The following is a 19,441-nucleotide window of genomic DNA, read 5'->3' as shown; positions in this document are numbered from 1 at the left end:
ATTTTTCTGCTGGAAAAGGGAATAGAAGGGTATAAATAGAGGATTACTGCTCAGGTCCTGGACCTGTTGGGCTGCCGCGTGAGCGGACTGCTGGGCAAGATGGACCTCAGGTCTGACCCAGCAGAGACATTGCTTATATTCTTATGTTCTTAAAATACTGGATAGCCTCCATCTTGCTGCTGGACTGCTGCCTTCATAATAATATTGGTGATTTATTTGTTACGTTGCTAAGGAGTTGGAATATGTATACTAAGGTCTCCTATGATGGCTAGTTATATGTTAGGCTATGGTAATGTTTAATCTTTATTATTATTTTGTAAAGTTGTAATTGGTAGGTTACCCTCCAAGGATTTCTTAGACTATTTCTTAAGAGCTAATTCTAGCTAATTACTTTTTTAGCCTTCTAATTAGTTCAAGGACCTATAAATCAGAGATCAGGCCAGGGATGGGAGGGAGGGAATTAAAGTCTTATACTGATACTATAACAATTTTTAAATAGCCCCTTGAAATGCTAGCCTAGGTATACTAACAGAGACTTTCTATGCTAAATAAAACTATCCCTAAAACTCCCTTGCTAAGTGAGTAAGTACTTTAAATAAAATAAAATACTAATCTAGACTAAAACACTTTTTATAGAAAAACTCTAACAGAGACTCCAAAGGCTATACTACTGCCTAAACTGACTGCTGAAAAAGCAGAGTACTGAACTAAACAAGTAAAAGAGGACAATGAAATAACCTACTGAAGCTCAAACTTTACCTTTTCCCAAGTTTGAATGTCAGTAGGTAAGATATTCCAATGGAGTTTTCCTTCCCCTTAGCAGATCCCCACTCAACACCTCTTCAGGACAAGCATGCCCTATTCTCTTTTTTCATGGCCTAAGTAAAGCTACCATTAACTTACTGTCAATGTCTTTTCAATCTCTAAAGGTCTTTCTCATTATCATTTTCATTTTTAGGGCGTCAGACATTCCAACTATTCGCTTTCATTTTAGCGATGTAGAACTCTTTTGGCTATGTCTGTAGCTGTAACTTCTTCATTCGCCCAGTTTAAAAAAATTTTTTGTTTTTTTAAGTTTTTTCTTATAAAGTGCTCATGCTTATACTCTATACTTGCATAAATGTTTTTGTCTTTAAAGTGAAATAACTTATCTTAAAAATGCGTTGTTTTCTTTGATGTGATCGGGTCAGGGACTTGTCAAATCGACATGTTTCGCCACCAAGGCTTTCTCAAGATTAAGTCCCCCTTTTCTTTTTTATCTGACCATCCCGATACTAAAGTGCTTCTGATCTTATCAAGATCTTGATAAGATCAGAAGCACTTTAGTATCGGGATGGTCAGATAAAAAAGAAAAGGGGGACTTAATCTTGAGAAAGCCTTGGTGGCGAAACATGTCGATTTGACAAGTCCCTGACCCGATCACATCAAAGAAAACAACGCATTTTTAAGATAAGTTATTTCACTTTAAAGACAAAAACATTTATGCAAGTATAGAGTATAAGCATGAGCACTTTATAAGAAAAAACTTAAAAAAACAAAAAATTTTTTAAAACTGGGCGAATGAAGAAGTTACAGCTACAGACATAGCCAAAAGAGTTCTACATCGCTAAAATGAAAGCGAATAGTTGGAATGTCTGACGCCCTAAAAATGAAAATGATAATGAGAAAGACCTTTAGAGATTGAAAAGACATTGACAGTAAGTTAATGGTTGTATACTATAAGTCAATGTAAAAGAATACTGGCTGATATAGTTACTTTTTCTAAGTAAAGCTACAGCATCCAAAACATCCTTACTTCAAAAGGTTTCTGCACTTTTATTTTTTTAAACACTATTTATTAAATAGTTCAAAAGCAAATTGCATCACTTTTCCACAGGTGAGCCAGTTTGCCTTATTAACTAGTCACATGACATTTCACGACACACCCTCTTACCACTTCTGCCCCAACCATTTCCTGCGAAAATATGAAAGTGCTGAAACTTTTTGAAGAATTCTTGTAGTCACTAGCCATTGAGTATGAAAAGCTGTTGCGTCTAAACAATCCCCCTGTATATTGAACTCCTTCCAAAAATTTAATGGATCTGTTTTACCCCCTAGAAGAAACCAGAACCTTAGCTTTCAGTACCACCCGCCCTAATCTTTTCCAATTTAGAGATAAAGAACAAATATAATGATCTGACCACAATGTGGAATTCCATTGTTCTTTAGTTCGATTGTTCATGTTTAGATATTCCAGAAAAGGAAACTAAATCTACTTGATGATCACGGGCATGAGTAATGCTGGAGAGGGACATGAATAATTCAAAGCATCTAAACAGGAATACAATTCAGTTACCTGTAAATTAAAGGAGTCTTCTAAATGTAAATTAATGTCCCTTAACAATAAATTATAAGGGGAAAAGATAAAATTTCTAAACACAAAATTGTCTGGCCCCATTGCTTTAGTCACCTTTAGTTTAGAGAGCTCCTCTCAAACACAATCCTCTGAAAATTGATCAGGGTCTACCACACCTCCAGTCCTATTTGCTTTTGTTTTCTTCATCTCGCTCCTGGCACTTCAGCTGTAAACACAGAACAGAAATATTTGATAAGCAATTCAACCTTATCTTTATCAGCTTCTACATATTCCTCCCCTTTACCTTTGAGTCTCACTTTTGCACTTCTTCCTCTCACTAATATATCAAAAATATGTCCTGTCCCCCTCCGTTTTACCATGTCTACTATTTTTTATTCCATTTGTATTTTTTGCTTTCCTGACTACTTGACCAGTCTCTCTTAACTTTTCCACATATTTTTGCCTGCCTTCTTCTTTCTGCAATCTTTTGTAGTTTATGAAAACTAATCTCTTTTTCCTTACTTTCTCAGCTACTACTTTTGAAAACCAAAATGATTTTTTCTTCCTCTTACTTTTACTTACTTTCCTTACAAAATGGTTTGTTACCCTTACAATAGCTCCTTTCAGTTTTGCCCACTGCTTTCCTACTTCTTCCAGATGTTCCCATACAGACAACAATTCCTAGAACTAATCCTCCATTATTGTAGAAAAACATCCATAAGAACATAAGAATAACTTTACTGGGTCAGACCAATGGTCCATCAAGCCCAGTAGCCCATTCTCATGGTGGCCAATCCTGGTCACTAGTACCTGGCCAAACCCAAGGAGTAGTAATATTCCATGCTACCGGTTAAGGGCAAGCAGTGGCTTCCCCCATGTATTTCTCAATAACAGACTATGGACTTTTCCTCCAGGAACTTTTCAAAATCTTTTAAAAAACCAGCTAAGCTATCCGCTCTTACCACAACTTCTGGCATAAGTCCACCCTAGTCCCACCCAAACCAAATTTCTAACATGCCTTCTTGAGATTTAGATGCACTGCAGCCAAACAGCATAGAAATCCATCTACAAAATGGGTTTCAAAAGTAGTGATGTAGAAGGTTTGTTGAGGAAAACGTCCATCTGTCCCTTTATTCCACCTTATGGACATTTTTCTATTTTTTAAAAAGAGCTCCTAGCAGCTTTGCACTATAGCAAGTTAGGTACTTCTTAATGCCATTATAGAATTGGCATCGAACATGCTTCTATATCATGCCTACATTTACATGTCATGCCTATATTTATGTGATATAAAAGATGTAAAGATATACAGGTGCCCATTCTTTCCCATACTAGCTCTCTCTTATTGACCATCAGGGGTAATCCTTCCTTCAGGCCTGGTCTGGAATCCACTCAGTTTGCTTCATGAACACCTCATGGGCTCCTCTATCTATATCAGGTCCTCTCCTGCACCGGAACAATGCAACTTACCAACAACTGGTACACTGCTATGGACTTACAGTTAATGATATTTTACCTTATTTTCAGTTCTGCCACTACAGTATATCTATTTTCTGCCGGTCGCTACCTTAACTTCCAATGTATGGACTACGTTGAAAGAAGTCTTTTGCCTGGAAGTGCAATCTATGATACCTCTCCGCTTCCACCACAAATTTGTATTGGAATCAGCACCCAGTATTGATTTTCCGTCCTTGGGAGTGCAGTGGTCTGCTGACCTGTCTGTTCTGATTTCAGCTATTGTGCTACAATCTGCCCTTAAAGCAGCATCACAGCATTGGACATCCGTTCCTATGTTTTAATTCCAATATAAGATGATATTGTGTTTATATATTTCACCAGCTAGGGCACATCAAGTGAACTTACGCCCGGATACCTGTTGCCTGAAATATCGCTGGACACCTGCGACGTTGGGTCACATGTTTTATTTGTGTCCCAAGATTCTGCACGTTTGGAAGCTTTTACACACTCATATTTCCACCTTATGGAAGACTAAGTGTGTTCCTTACCTTAGGCTTCTTTTTCACTTTCCACTTTGACACACCCTATTCCTAAGGGCCTGAGGAGTTTTTTGTGATGCGCGCTTTTGTTGGTCATGAAACTGATCCTGTTACATTGGTTGGACTCTGCACCTCCCTCAATCTCTGAATGGCGTATGCTGATACTCCACCAATTGAAAATGGAATGTATGGAAGTCATTGCTATGGATTCTGTAAATGGTCTTCTTTAACCATGTATGCTCGTAGCAATGTCATGAATATCTAATTGTATGTTTCTATTATGCCTCCTTTTATTTATTATGACTTTTTTTTGTGGGGAGGAGGCGGTTAGGGGTGGTTAGGTTTAATATATACCTTGTTCAAACGCATTGCTTGGCTATTTTAGCTTGTGCACTTTGTACTGTTTTGTTTGACCAATAAAAATGATTTGAAATACAGGTGCCCATTTTCCAAGGGGTGGTGAAGGGACTGGTGGTCTGGTGACGTGGCAGTGACAGGGACAGATTTTTTCCCCATGTTATTCTCTACTCAGCACTGTCTAAAATCTTAACTAGGTGATGCATGAGGTCCATTACCTTTGCACCAGGCTTTCCCCTTAAAATGAAACTCAGCTGTAGGTATTACAGCCATTTGGAACAAAGCAGTAAACAGGTCAGAGGAGTAGCCTAGTGGTTGATGAAGTGGACTATGAAACAAAGGACAGAGCTTACACAGGTGATCTTCACGCTCAAGTTTTTGATTTCGGTTTTCATTCAATCTGGTTCTCTGATATTCTGTATTACCAACGATCGGGACTCCTGAGGAAGAAGTGTTGCTTCAAAACACGAACTGCGTCGGGTCCGGTCTACCTGAACATTAGTACCAATTTTTGGATGTATTTTATGTGATTTATGTGTCTAATTTGTTTTTCATTTTTTGTAATTTTAATAAAGAAATTTTCTGTCCCTGTACATTTTCCTGCAGTTTTGTGTTGTTGTTTTTCTTGTTGTGCACTATCCATGCAAGTTTTTGTTGGTTCTTTTTGTTTTGCTTTTGTTTATAGATTCAACCACATTTTATACTAAAGAGATTTTATTCTAAACAATCAAAAGAGCAAAATTTTACAACTTCCAAAAATCATCTAATATAAACTATCCAAAATTTCATCTCAAAAAGATTCATAAAGCTGTACTATTCAAAGACATTGATAATAATCTGTAAGATATTATAAACAAGCAAACAAAAAACAATCCATAAAACTAATAAACGGTACTTGAGTAAGCAAACAGCTACTCTGTTTACTCTCTTAGAATTTTTTCCCTTTATTTTAAAACAACTTGTCAATCATACTCCTTTTATTTTAAAAGGATTGAGTACATAAAACTAGAAAATTAAAATTAAACATTATAGATTGAAATTAAATCACCTTTTATCTCTCCTGAATACAATGCTAGTGCAAACACTCAAATAAAAACAAGATCTATCCTTCATTGTGCCAAGTCACTTAGGAGCGCCCTTTTAACAAGCTGTAGTAAAAAGTGGTCTTAGTGTGTAATGTAATGTAATGTAATTTATTTCTTATATACCGCTACATCCGTTAGGTTCTAAGCGGTTTACAGAAAATATACATTAAGATTAGAAATAAGAAAGGTACTTGAAAAATTCCCTTACTGTCCCGAAGGCTCACAATCTAACTAAAGTACCTGGAGGGTAATAGAGAAGTGAAAAGTAGAGTTAGAGGAAAAATAAAAATAAAATAAACATTTTAACAAGACAGCATTGATCTAAATACTTTGGAAGGTAGAAGAGAGGAGAGAAAGGAATATAAGCAGAAGGGGGAGCCGTTGAACAGTAGAATTCTGGAGAAATTTAAATGATAGAAATAGAACAAAACAAAGACAAAAGGCAAAACAATAGATAAGATTAAAGATAAATCATAAGCTGGAAAGAAAAATAAAATAAAACTTTGTCATCAATCCACGGTTTCAGCGTCAGTGATGAAGTGGAGCAAGTAAGTTTAGGAGGAGCGATTGACGTTTCCAGAAAGGGCTTCTTCAGGGAAGAGACTTGGCAGACAGTCCCAGGATGACTGACCGCAGCGAGAGTGTGAGGTTGGCCAGGAGAGGAAGTTCTGTTATTCTTAGAATGCCTTCATTTTCAGCATTTACAGATCTCTCTTTTGTGCAATCAGCAAATCCCTGACGAAGCATTTTGTTGCGAAACAGGGGCCCCTGTTGGATATTTTGGAAGAATGTTTTGACTGATAGCTTTTTTCCATAGAGCAGTTTTTCCTGCTTGCTTTACTCCAGGACTACACCTGAATATCAAAGTACTCAGATAAGTGACTTCTATTTTTGACAATTGTTGTTTGAAGAAAAGTAAAAAAATATATAAAACTATAAGAAAATACATAAAACTATAAGAAAATTAGAATAGAGGTTCACGCACTAATTGGGAGTTTTTCTGACCAAGGATGTGTCTGCTAGGATTAAATTCTGTTTAAAACTAGCCTGTCTATATGGGAAGCTTAAAGAGCCCCTATTAGACACTGAGGTCTTTTCTCCCTTTTTGTAAGGAAAGGTGATTCTTTTGTCCTGTATTTTGGAGGGTGCAATTTTTTGTGATTTATTTTGGGCATCCTTTTCTTGATTTTTTGGATATTTTTGTTATACATACATAACAAAACATGGTAAAATATAACATGACATAGTGTGACACAGCATGACAAGCATTGCATGACAAAACATAGGATGGCAGCTTAGCATGGCAAAAAGTCATATATACAAGCTTAGCACAGCATGATAAACATAGTATTACAAGCATAGCATGACAAACATAGCATGGCAGACATTGTATTATATATACAAGCATAGCATGGCAGACATTTTATTATATCTATCTAGTGGTCTTCCTTCTTTCCTATACAGTTTTCTGGTCACATATTCACCACAAAGAACATTACGTTCATCTCAGCAACAGTTACCGATTGTCCCTTCATTTCGGCAATTATTTCTTTTTTTTTCCAATTCTTTATTCATTTTCATATCTCATAACAAGTATACAATAATCATTCAATATTCATACAATTCACTTGTTTACTTCATATAATATTAAATCTTATATTATCCCCCCTCCCCCCTTCCCTTCCACACATATCAACATTTTATTTGAATCTCACACATTATACCCTCCCAATCCCATATCATATTATTCTTCTATATAAAAAAAAAGTGTCTAATCATTCGAATATTCAATCAATGGCCCCCAAATTTTTTTAAATTTGTTATAATTTCCTTTTTGCATAGCAAGAATTCGTTCCATTTTATAAATATAACATATAGAATTCCACCAAAAAGTATAGTTAAGTCTTGTATAATCTTTCCAATTTCTAGTTATATTTTGAATGGCAACCCCTGTCATAATCATTAGTAATTTATTATTATTTGCTGAAATTTGACTCTTTGCTCTCATCATTGTTCCAAACAAAATTGTATCATATGACATAGCAACTGGATTTTCTAGAAAATAATTAATTTGAGACCAAATTGACTTCCAGAAGGCGTTAATACAAGGACAATAAAAAATTAGATGATCCAAAGTCCCTGCTTCTAGATTACAGTGCCAACATTTATTAGATCTAGAGCTATCAAACTTTTGTAAACGTACTGGGGTCAAAAGAGCTCTATGCAACAAAAAGAACCAAGTCTGTCTCATAGATGCCGACACTGTACATCTAATTCTCCAAGACCAAATTTGTGGCCATTGAGAAGCAGAAATTTGATGCTTAATCTCAATGCTCCAAATGTCTTTTAGACCCGTTTTTTGTTTTTTATTTGTAAAACCATATATTAATTTATACCACTTAGCGGCTTGGTGACCCAAGAAATCCGCCTGGAAACACAGGATTTCCAAACTATATTGAGTATCAAGATCTTTCCATTCAGGGAACCCCTCCTGAATAGCCTGCTTCAGCTGCAACCATTTAAAACTTTGTGACTTAGTAAAACCATATTTATGTTGCAGCTGTGAAAAACTAAGCAGCTTACCATTTGAAATAACATCATTTAAAGTTCTTATTCCTGCAATGATCCATTGTTTCCAGAGAATTTTATGACCGCCTATTTTGATCTTGGAGTTTAGCCAAATGGATTGATTTAATGATTTAAAAATTGGAATAGGTGATAATTTAGTAACATATCTCAAAGTCTTCCAAGTATCAATCAAAATTCTATTCCCTTTGTATCTATTAGGCATTGGTATACTCAAAAGATGAACCAAATGTATAGGAAACATGAGTCGCCATTCCAAATACAACCAGTCTGGGACATTCTCCATGAGCTCTGGAAGGACCCAATACATACCCTGTCTTAAAATATAGGCTTGATGGTACCTATAAAAATTTGGAAAATTTACCCCCCCTTCCACAATTGTTTTTTGTAACTTTACTAAAGCAATTCTAGGTCTTTTCCCCAACCAAACAAATTTTGTAAGAATACCATTCAACTTTTTATAAAATGACCCCTGAAAAAAAAACTGGTATCATACTCATTTGATAACAAACCACAGGCAATATCATCATTTTAATTGTTTGAACTCTCCCCCACCAAGATAAATATAAAGGATTCCATTGCTCACACATTTCCGTTACTTTCTTTAATAAAAGTTTTTCATTTTCCTTTACTGTATCTTCAATATTACTTTTGATATTGATTCCTAAATATTTTAATCCATCTTCTTTCCAAACAAGTGTAAATGAATCAAATAATCCTTTGGTACAATGTACATTAAGTGGTAGCACTTCCGATTTGCTCCAATTAATCTTGTACCCAGAAAACTTTCCAAATTTTTCAATCAATTCAAGCAAACATGGAATAGTAGTCTCTGGTTTCCTCAAATAAAGCAGAATATCATCCGCATAAGCGGAGAGCTTATATTCCCAACTTGAAAACGGAATTCATTGTATCTCCTTTGCCTGATTAATAGCTATCAACAAGGGTTCCAGAACAACATCAAAAAGCAAAGGAGACAAAGGACAACCTTGTCTAACCCCCCTTTGTAAACTAAATCTATCTGATAAATTATTATTAATATATAGCCTAGCACCAGGGGAGCTATACAATGTCTGAATCATTTGAATAAAACCAGTCCCTATACCAAACCATTCTAATGCTTGATACATAAAAGACCATTCAACTCTGTCAAAGGCTTTTTCTGCATCCAAAGAAATTAAGAATGCCGGATCCTGAATATCTTTTGTTAAATTTAAAGTATGAAAAGCCAGTCTGGTATTATTGGAAGAATGTCTTCTTGCAACGAATCCTGTTTGGTGAGTATCAATAATAAAAGGGAGAGCTTTGGCCAATCTTAATGCCAAAACTTTGGCTAAAAGTTTACCATCTACATTAATTAATGAAATAGGCCTGTAGTTTGATACCAAATTATGATCTTTGTTTGGTTTTGGTAAGACAATAATTAATGAATCTGCCATAGTACCTGATATACAATTTTTATTCAGTTGGTATTGATATAATTTTAACAAATAGGGTAACAAAGTATTTTGAAATAATTTATAGAACTCTACCGTATATCCATCACCACCTGGAGCGGATCCAACTCTAAGAGACTTCAATGCTGTTTCTAACTCTTTTAAAGATATAGGTTCTTCTAAACTTCCTTTTATATGTTCAGGAATTTGAGGCCCCTTAAGTGAACTTAAAAATTCCAATCCATCCTTTTCTCTATCTCTGTAAGATTCAGAAGAATACAAGTCTTTATAAAAACTAAAAAATTGTTTTAGAATCTGATCAATTTTATTATGTGATTTTCCATTTTTATCTTTTATTACAACAATTTTTGTTCTTCTTTTCCTTGCTTTAAGATAATTTGCTAGCATCCTACCTGCCTTATTTGAATTTCCATAGTATTGAGTTTGTTGAGAAAATAAATCATTCCTTACAAATTTAGAGGATAACTCATTATATTTAACTTTTGCTTTTAATAATAATTGTAAAGTATTCCACTCCCATCTATTAATTAAATTACTTTCCAATATTTTAATTTCCTTTTCCAAATCAACAAATTGTTTCGTAAACTTTTTCCTAACGTATGCTGAATATGAGATAATATTACCTCTCATGGTTGCTTTAAACGCATCCCATAATACTTCCATATTTATATCATTAGTATCATTAATTTGGAAGAATTCAATCATTTTTATTTTAAAATCTTCAGTAAAATTTGAATCTACTACCAAAGAATTATCAAATCTCCAAATCGGCTTAGAATAATCCTTTTCACCATCCTTTAACTCAATCCATACAGCACCATGATCAGATAAGAGAATAGGATCTATAATAGCTTTTATTACATTTTTCGCTAAATTATTTGAAACAAAAATATAATCAATTCTTGAAAAAGAATTATGGACCTGTGAACAAAAAGAGAATTCCCGATCATTAAAATGAAGAATACGCCATATATCTATTAAATCACAAGATTTTACCAAATTATCTAGCCCTAATGATTTCATAACTCTACTTGGATTTTTATCCATAATTGAATCCATTACAGCATTGAAATCTCCAGCCACCACTAAATTAGAAGCAGCCAGTGGCATTAAAATTTGTAGTAGGTTCTTAAAAAACTCCATCTGATTCGTATTAGGAGCGTAGATGTTAAATAAGTCCAGGGTATTATTTTCCATGCTCATTTCCTAATGGATCCATTTCTACCATCTTAAAATCAGCTGTACATTTTTTATTAATTAAAATGGTCACTCCAGCCTTTTTCCCATTTGCTGGAGCAAAAAATACTTTTGAAATCCATCCCCCTTCCAGCTTTCTAGATTCTATTGTGGACAGATGGGTCTCTTGGATGAAATATACATCCGCCTGTTGCTTTTTAAGGAAATTTAACATTTTTTTTCTTTTAATTTGGTGATTCAGGCCATTGACATTTAAAGAGTAGAATTTAGTCTCCATCTTTCAACTCAATATAATTCCAGCATTGACACTCCAGTTTATATAAATGAAATTGATTAGACACCATCCTTCCCATAACATCCATAAAATATAAGAATATGATATAATATCCCCTACTACACAGATATTCTTTCCCTTTACTCTTAAATATCCCCCCTCCCCATATCCCTCCCACCCCTCCCTTCATTATGGATAAACTTGAACCACGCATAGGATATGCAACCACTTCCACCCCCCAGGCATTTATACATTGTCTCCCACATATAAATGTACTTTTTCCCATCTTATATCTTACTACCATGACATATTATAAATATTAACATAACCATTTATTTCATTATTTTTCCATACTTTTATATAACCCAATTTCCAAAATGGTCAAATACCACCTTTACCTTTTTATCAATTCTTTTTTTTAAAATCTTTTAAGTTCCCCCATATTCAATATTAATAAATGAACATTTCAAAACTTTACTTATTTTATAAATCCTCCTTAAGTTCATCTTATATTCCTCCCTCCTCCCACTTTCACAGCATAATATCTATATTTCTTTTAATTTATTTATGAATATGTTTCTTTAAATATATTTATATTAGAATTCTATACCATTTCATTCAATTTCATATTCACTACACACATACATAGAAGAAGAAATGTAACATTTTCATAAATCCTTAGCATTCCATCCATTCTATTCCAGTCTTACTTTTATATTCCACTCCTATTAATATATTTCTGTCTTCTAAACCTTTTCTTCTTTACATAGTCATTGGTTCAGAGTTATTCAGAAAGTCTTTCAACTTCCCTGGATCCTCAAAATATAGTGATTTACTCCCATAGGAAATCCTCATCTTTGCAGGGAAATATAAACCGTATCTATATCCTTTTTCTTTAAGTTGTGGTCTTAACTGCAGAAACTGCTGCCTCAATGCTGCTGTATTTTTTGCAAAGTCAGGCAAAAATAATAATTTTGATCCTTTATATGTCAAATTTTTTTCTGCTTTTGCCAACTTCAGTATTTCAAAGGCTTGCTGAAACCTTAACAGTTTAAAGATAAGTGGTCTGGGCTTTGACTGACTTTCTGACCGTTGGAACGGAATTCTGTGGGCTCTTTCAATTTCCAGAGGTTGTTTTGAGTTCAGCTGAAAAAGCTTTGGTATTAAAGTCTCCAGAAACTTTATGGGATTATCTCCCTCCAATTTTTCCGCTCATTTGTAAATAATCACATTGCTCCCTCTGACCTCAAGGTTCTAGGAGGCTGGTAAAATGTCATCACCTGTGTCAAATACCAAGGATTTTTATAATGGATCACTTTAAAGACCAACATAAGGACTTTAAAGCCAATATGACAATTTATAGGCTACCAGTGAAGCTTCGTCAGCCATGGTGTAACATGTTCAAGTTTGTTTCCACCACATATCAAGCATGCCGCGGCATTTTGAATCATCTGTAAAGCTTTATGCCGTGAAGACTCTATTCCCATATAGAGCGCATTGCAGTAATACGACCTTGAAATAATTGTGGTCTAAACCATCAACAGAAAATCATATCTTGTTTTCTGGTTTTGAGGCTTGCAATTTGATAATTACTTTTCTGGTTTATCCGTTAGTGCAACTCATCATGTGCTAATATTGCCATTAGCTTGCAACCATTAACAAAGATTAGCTTGTGAGCACATACCAGTAGGTGATAATGCAACTATACTCACTGTTCAGTGCACAAACACCCACTCTGTACCCCAAAAATACCTCCTCTGTGGAAAAATTAATTTTTTAAGCGAAATTCCCCAAACTGATTTCAAACTTATTACAGGACACCTGGGGTGGGGGGGGGGGGCAGGGAGGGGCTAGCAAACACTGCAGAATATGACAGCATAGAAAATGTGTTGCTGGTGGAAAATATTAAAAAGTCTCAAACTTTGCTAATACTATAGTTAAATTGTTGCTAATTTCAGTATTCATAGCTATTTAAAACATAATGACGATGAGTAAACCGGGTAAAAGGAAAAGTTTTGAACCTGTATGGCTGCAAAAATTGTCATCCAGCAAACCTGAAGACAAGGCTTCATAAGCCATTCTCGAGGAGTTGCGTACCATGCATGAAATAATGGCAAGTATGAAACAAGATAAGGAGGATATAAAAATTGAAATTGTAACTATTAAAATTGAATAGCCATCTTTTGTAATTGCATGGATATTGCAATTTTGATCGCTGTCACTGATGAAAATATAAATACTTTGCAGAAACAAATGAGGAAATTAGTGATACTGGAGCAAGAACTTGAGGACTCTAACAACAGGTGTTGAGGACTCTAACACAGGAATAATTTCAGAATTCTCAGCATTACTGAGGGCCACGAAGGCTGTGAGACTATGGGGTCCTGTTATCAAGCTGCGATAGCGGGGTTAGCCCGTCGGACATTTCATCACATGCTAACCCCCGCGGCCAGCTAAAAAACTAACGCCTGATCAATGCAGGCGCTAGCGACTAGCGCGGCAGGCGGTTTAACGCACATTAAACCCCCTATCACAGCTTGATAAAAGGACCCCTATATCTTTTTGGAAAACAACATTGCCCAAGCTACTCAGAATTGAATTTAAGCATGAACTTGAAATTGATAGAGCGCATAGAGTTCCTACACAGAAAAAAGATGTGAATGTAAGATTCCTGAGACCAATAGTAATGCAGTTATTATGCTATTATTAAATTATTTAAATAATGCAACAAGCACAATTGAAAATGCCTATGAAGTTTGAAGGAAATATGATTCTGTTTGTACCTGATTTAAGTAAGCAGACTGCAAAACGACAAAAGCAACTACTTGAATATAGGCCCAAGTTAAAACAAATGGGTACGTAGTATGGTATGTTCTACCCTACTAAATTAAGAGTTATTTATTTATTTGGATTTCTATCCTGTTCTCTTAGGAGCTCAGAACAGGTTACAATTGACATTCACAGTTAAATACAGGATGCGTTACAATTGACATTCACAGTAAAATACAGGACAACATTTACAGGCATTTGTAGAGAGACAGGTAAGAAGAGGGGGAACAAGGGGAGCATGGGAAGGGAGGAAGTAGGAGGAGGGGTGAGAGAGAGGGAGCAGGAGATTAAGGAAGAGGAGCAAGAACCTTCTCCATTGGATCTCATTGATTGTCTGGAAAAAGTCTCTGCTAGTAGCACAGGGAAAATCTGATATAGTCTTTGAATATGCTGCTTTTGGTTGCAACTATCTATGACAACATTTTTGGCAAGTATTGATATCATCTATATAACCACCATTTTGGTTTTCTGGCTGCCTCTATGGACTGTCTATCCCTTGTTTGGTTCTATTAATATGTTCTATGTTAATGTTGAAATGTGTTTTGTTAATCCGGGCATACTAGCATTGAATAACATCAAATTATTGATGAATATGAATGAGCATTACTGTGTGTATGTAGTACTGAGACTGGGAATGCAGTATACTGTTTTCATATGGCACTAAAGTGTTTCTCCTTAAATGTGAAGGGATTACAAAACCCAATTAAAAGAAAGAAAATATTAGATTATATATCAAACTCTCATCCTGATATAGGGCTCCTTTTACAAAGGTGCGTTAAGGCATTAATGCGCGGAATAGCGCGTGCTAAAATGCCACGTGTGCTAGCCACTACCACCTCCTCGTGAGCAGGTGGTAGTTTTTCGGGTAGTGCGCGCGCTAAAAACGCTAGCGTGTCTTTGTAAAAGGAGCCCATAGTATTTTTACAGGAAATACACCCATTGGAGACTGAATCGAAAAAGCTACGGTAATTACTAATTGGTTACTACCTCCATTATTCTCTCCAGCGGTAAATTAAAAGAATGAAGTGGTCATGTTAATAAGGAAAAGATCTGATATTGAATTGATATTTCATTCTACAGATTTAAACGAATGAGTTATTATGGGTATATTAGCAGTTAATTGCAAAAATATTACATTTTTGAATATATATAGACCCATTGGAGATGACCTTACATTTTTTTTGATGATCTGGCAGAAATTATAAATAGTAGTGATGATGTTATGTGTGTTATTGGGGACAATTTTAATTTAATTCTGGACCCTATCAAAGACATGAAATCCTCCATTAATTATAGGAAATATAGAGTTTGCTATAAACTACAGGACTTATTGTCACAATTTAAATTATATGATCCTTGGAGAATTACCCATGAACATGAACAGAAATATACATTTTATTCTCCCCAGATATGTCATATATAAGAATTTATTATTTTCTCATAAGCATGTTGAACATGCTGAAATTAGTAAAATAGTGGTATCTGATTACGCTGCAATTTCATTAAGGCTGAAGAGCCTATGTAAATCATTACCGAAGAAACAGTAGAGATTTAATAATGCATTGATTCAAGACAAAGATTTTATTGAACATACCAAAAAGGCTATTGATGATTACTTTTTTGCATACAGCATTTAAAAAAAGAACTACTTTAGAAGACTTGCATAAATTAGAGGAAAAAATTAAAGCATTAGAAGCTAGTCATACAGAAGTGCCCAACAACTTAGCACTTTTAAAACAATTACAAATCGCTTGCCATGAGTACAATTTAATCTTGAGCAAGACAGTTATTAAACAGATCTTTGTGCAACATGCTAATTATTATATGGATAACAAGAAGTGCAGGCCGAATATTTCCAGATGCCAGCCCAGCTGCTTCCTCTGCCGGCGGTCCCGCCCCTTCTCTGAGCCCTGCTGCGCTGCTTTTTCTTCCGGCGGTCCCGCCCTTTCTCTGAAGTCAGAGAAAGGGCGGGACCGCCTGAAGAGGAAGCAGCGCAACACAGGGCTCTGAGAAGGGGCAGGACCGCCGGCAGAGGAAGCAGCTGGGCTGGCATCTGGAAACAAGGTAGACAGCTTCTCCATGGGGGAGGGGAGGAGGCTGTGGGGGTGCGAGCGGTCCTTCGGGTGGGGCTGCGAGCTTTCCTTCGGGGTGGGAGTGCGAGCGCTCCTTCCGGGTGATGAATCGGGCGTCGGGGGGGGGGGGGGTAACTATGTAAAAAAATTTTTGTACAATGCGCTCACGCGTATAACGCGCAAGGGTATGCGTGGTATGTAAAAACCACGTATAACGCGCGCGTTATATGCGAGAAAATACGGTAGTTATATTGATATCTACCCAAAATATAACTAATTACAGTAACTAGCATTACTGTAACTAGTTACTACCCAGCACTGACAGGCACTCATACTGCCAGATTACTAGTGGCCCTGTACAAGCTTGGGGCCCCTTTTACAAAGCTGCATTAGTGATTCTTCCGTGGCAAATGCACCAATACTCATAGGAAATGAATGGATTTTGGTGCGTTTACTGTGGCAGCATTGTTACCGTGGCTTTGTAAAAGAGGACCTTGATGTAATTCATCCCTTATGTATAGATTTTTCTCTTGAGTTAGTAAATTGTTGGCTTGCACTGATTATTTTGTATGCAAGTAAATTCTTCCCAGTTACAATACAACTTTAGAAAAGTTACTAGAAATTTACATAAACCAAAGTCAAAAACAATTGCTCAAAGTATATTTGATCATTATATAGTGGCAGCGTAAATCTCTTACAAACATTCAGCAGTGGCAGAGGATTCAAGGCTTTTTAAAAGCTACATGAAATTTTAATGCAGAAACGCTATCAACACTGTGAGGTGAGTGCTGATGGCAAAATCAAAACCCACCAACTTTTCAAATTAAAATGCTGTCTAACTAAAGTGTGTCATCAACCAAGGGGAAAAGCATATTGTAGGAATAAAATATTGCCTCGCTTCTCTTTTTCATGACAGAGATATTGAGAGTTTTAATATAAATCAGCCTGGAAATCTAAGTCACAGTGAAACAAGCAGTTCTATATTTTGTTGCTCCTAATTCAGCAAGTAACATTTGATTTGTGAGTATTTGTTTGTTTTTTCGCAGCATATATCATTATGGAAATAAGAGATGTGCATTCTTCCAGGTATGCCCAATCCAACATGCTTTAGAAAATGGATACTATTGTGCAAATGTTGCACTTTTTATAGAGTTCAGCATGCCAGAAATTTTTTTGGGGGAGGGGGTTATTTCTTGAACTGGAGTATTGATTTAAGACAAATGATTTGTTTCATCTGAAGTTAAGAGGCATAGGGCATGAGTTGTTCTTGTGTTTTAATGCTTTACCTAAATCCTAGCCCAGTGCTGCAAGTACCCTGAGCAGTTTGGACCTCCATTTAACAAAAGAACATGAGTCGTCATACTGGGACAGACTGAAAGTCCATCAAGTCCAGTATCCTGTTTCCAAAAGTGGACAACCCAGGTCATAATTACCTGGCAAGATCCCAAGGAGTAAAACAGATTTTATGCTGCTTATCCTAGGAATAAGCAGTTAATATCTAATCGGGTCATTTCATAAATAATTCACACTATATATTTTTTTATTTACATGTTTATTTTTTTTCCAACTATATATTTTTACAGTTCTTCAATATAGTCTCTCTGCTTTGCAATGACTGAGTCCCAACTTCTGGGAAGCTTCATTATTCCATCCAAGACACAGTTTTTGTTCAGTTGTTGAACGGCTCAGGTACCGGCGAAGAAAGCTCTTCCAGAGTTGCAAAATGATGTTCAAGCATAGGTTGTTTCAACTTTGGAAAAAGGTCAAAGTCTGGTGGACTCATGTCTGGACTATAGGGAGCATGAGGTAACATCTTCCAGCCATATTTGCATAGTTTTTCAATGTCGAGTGGAGAACTTCATCTTCCCCATGACCATAAAAATTTCGATAAGCTCAATCAAAAGACAAACAAATGATGATTTTTGCTTATGATCATGAAGGCATCATCATCACAGACAATGTTCCATGTGGAAGAAGTGTCACAGAAGTGTACTATCGTGAGTTTTTGCAAATAATGCACATAAAAATGCACAAAACCCAACCTCAGTTGCTCTTGGCTGGGCCACTTATTCTTCACAACAACTCTTGCCCACACATAGGGAATGTCGTCATTGAAAAACTGCACAAATACGGCTGGGAGGTGTTACCTCATGCTCCCTACAGTCCAGACATGAGTCCACCAGACTTTGCCCTTTTTCCAAAGTTGAAACAACCTATGTGTGGACATCATTTTGCATCTATGGAAGAGCTTTCTTCTACTGGTACCTGAGCCATTCGACAACTGAACAAAAATGGTGTCTTGGATGGAATAATGAAGCTTCCTGGTCGTTGTGACTCGGTCATTGCAAAGCAGGGAGACTATATTGAAGGATTGTAAAGAAATACTTGAAAATAAATAAACCATGTACATTAAAAAAAATAGTATGCATTATTTATGAAATTACCCTCATAAATCTTAGACATATATACTGAATCATCTCCTAGAGTTAAGAGCTCGATTCAGTTTACATAATTAGATTACAAAGCAGGAATCTGATAACACTCTGAACTATTACCTCAAGTCAGTTTTCAAGATTTTGTGGAAGATCTGAAGAGATAGACAAGATTTTATATAAGATGGTAAATCATTCCATATCGCTGGAAACATACAAATTAGTGATTCTAGGGGCCATTGCTGACACCATAGCCATACCATGAACTTAAAGATAGAACACCGATCTCAGCAGACGCCTAAGAGGCGGCTGCCGATAACATGTTAATCACGCATCAACATCCTAAAGAGAATCTCTTCTACATCACTAAACAGACGCCTTAAATGTAGGCCAGCACTTTTCAGGCCTACATTTAAGATGTCTGTCTCGTGCCTACAAAGACATGTAGGGATGCTTAAACATGCCCAAGACCACTTCTAGGCGAAACCACACCCACGCTCTATCTTGGGCATGCATAAGCATCCCGAAGGGCGGATGTGGTCCCTCTATACAAAAGTGGAAGTAAGGAAGTAGTAGGGAATTACAGGCCAGTAAGTCTGACTTCTGTGGTAAGCAAATTAATGGAAATGCTTTTAAAACAGAGAATGGTGAAGTTTCTGGAATACAGGACCGGAGGCAACGTAGATTCACTAGAGTCAGGTCTTGTCAGACAAATCTGATCAATTTCTTTGACTGGGTGACCAGAGAATTGGATAGAGAGATGTGCTTGATGTGGTGGATTTAGATTTTAGCAAAGCATTTGACAGTGTTCCACACAGAC

Source organism: Geotrypetes seraphini, chromosome 1 (genome assembly GCF_902459505.1).
Source record: "Geotrypetes seraphini chromosome 1, aGeoSer1.1, whole genome shotgun sequence".
Classification (NCBI taxonomy): domain Eukaryota; kingdom Metazoa; phylum Chordata; class Amphibia; order Gymnophiona; family Dermophiidae; genus Geotrypetes; species Geotrypetes seraphini.
Note: the sequence above shows the minus strand (reverse complement) of the source record.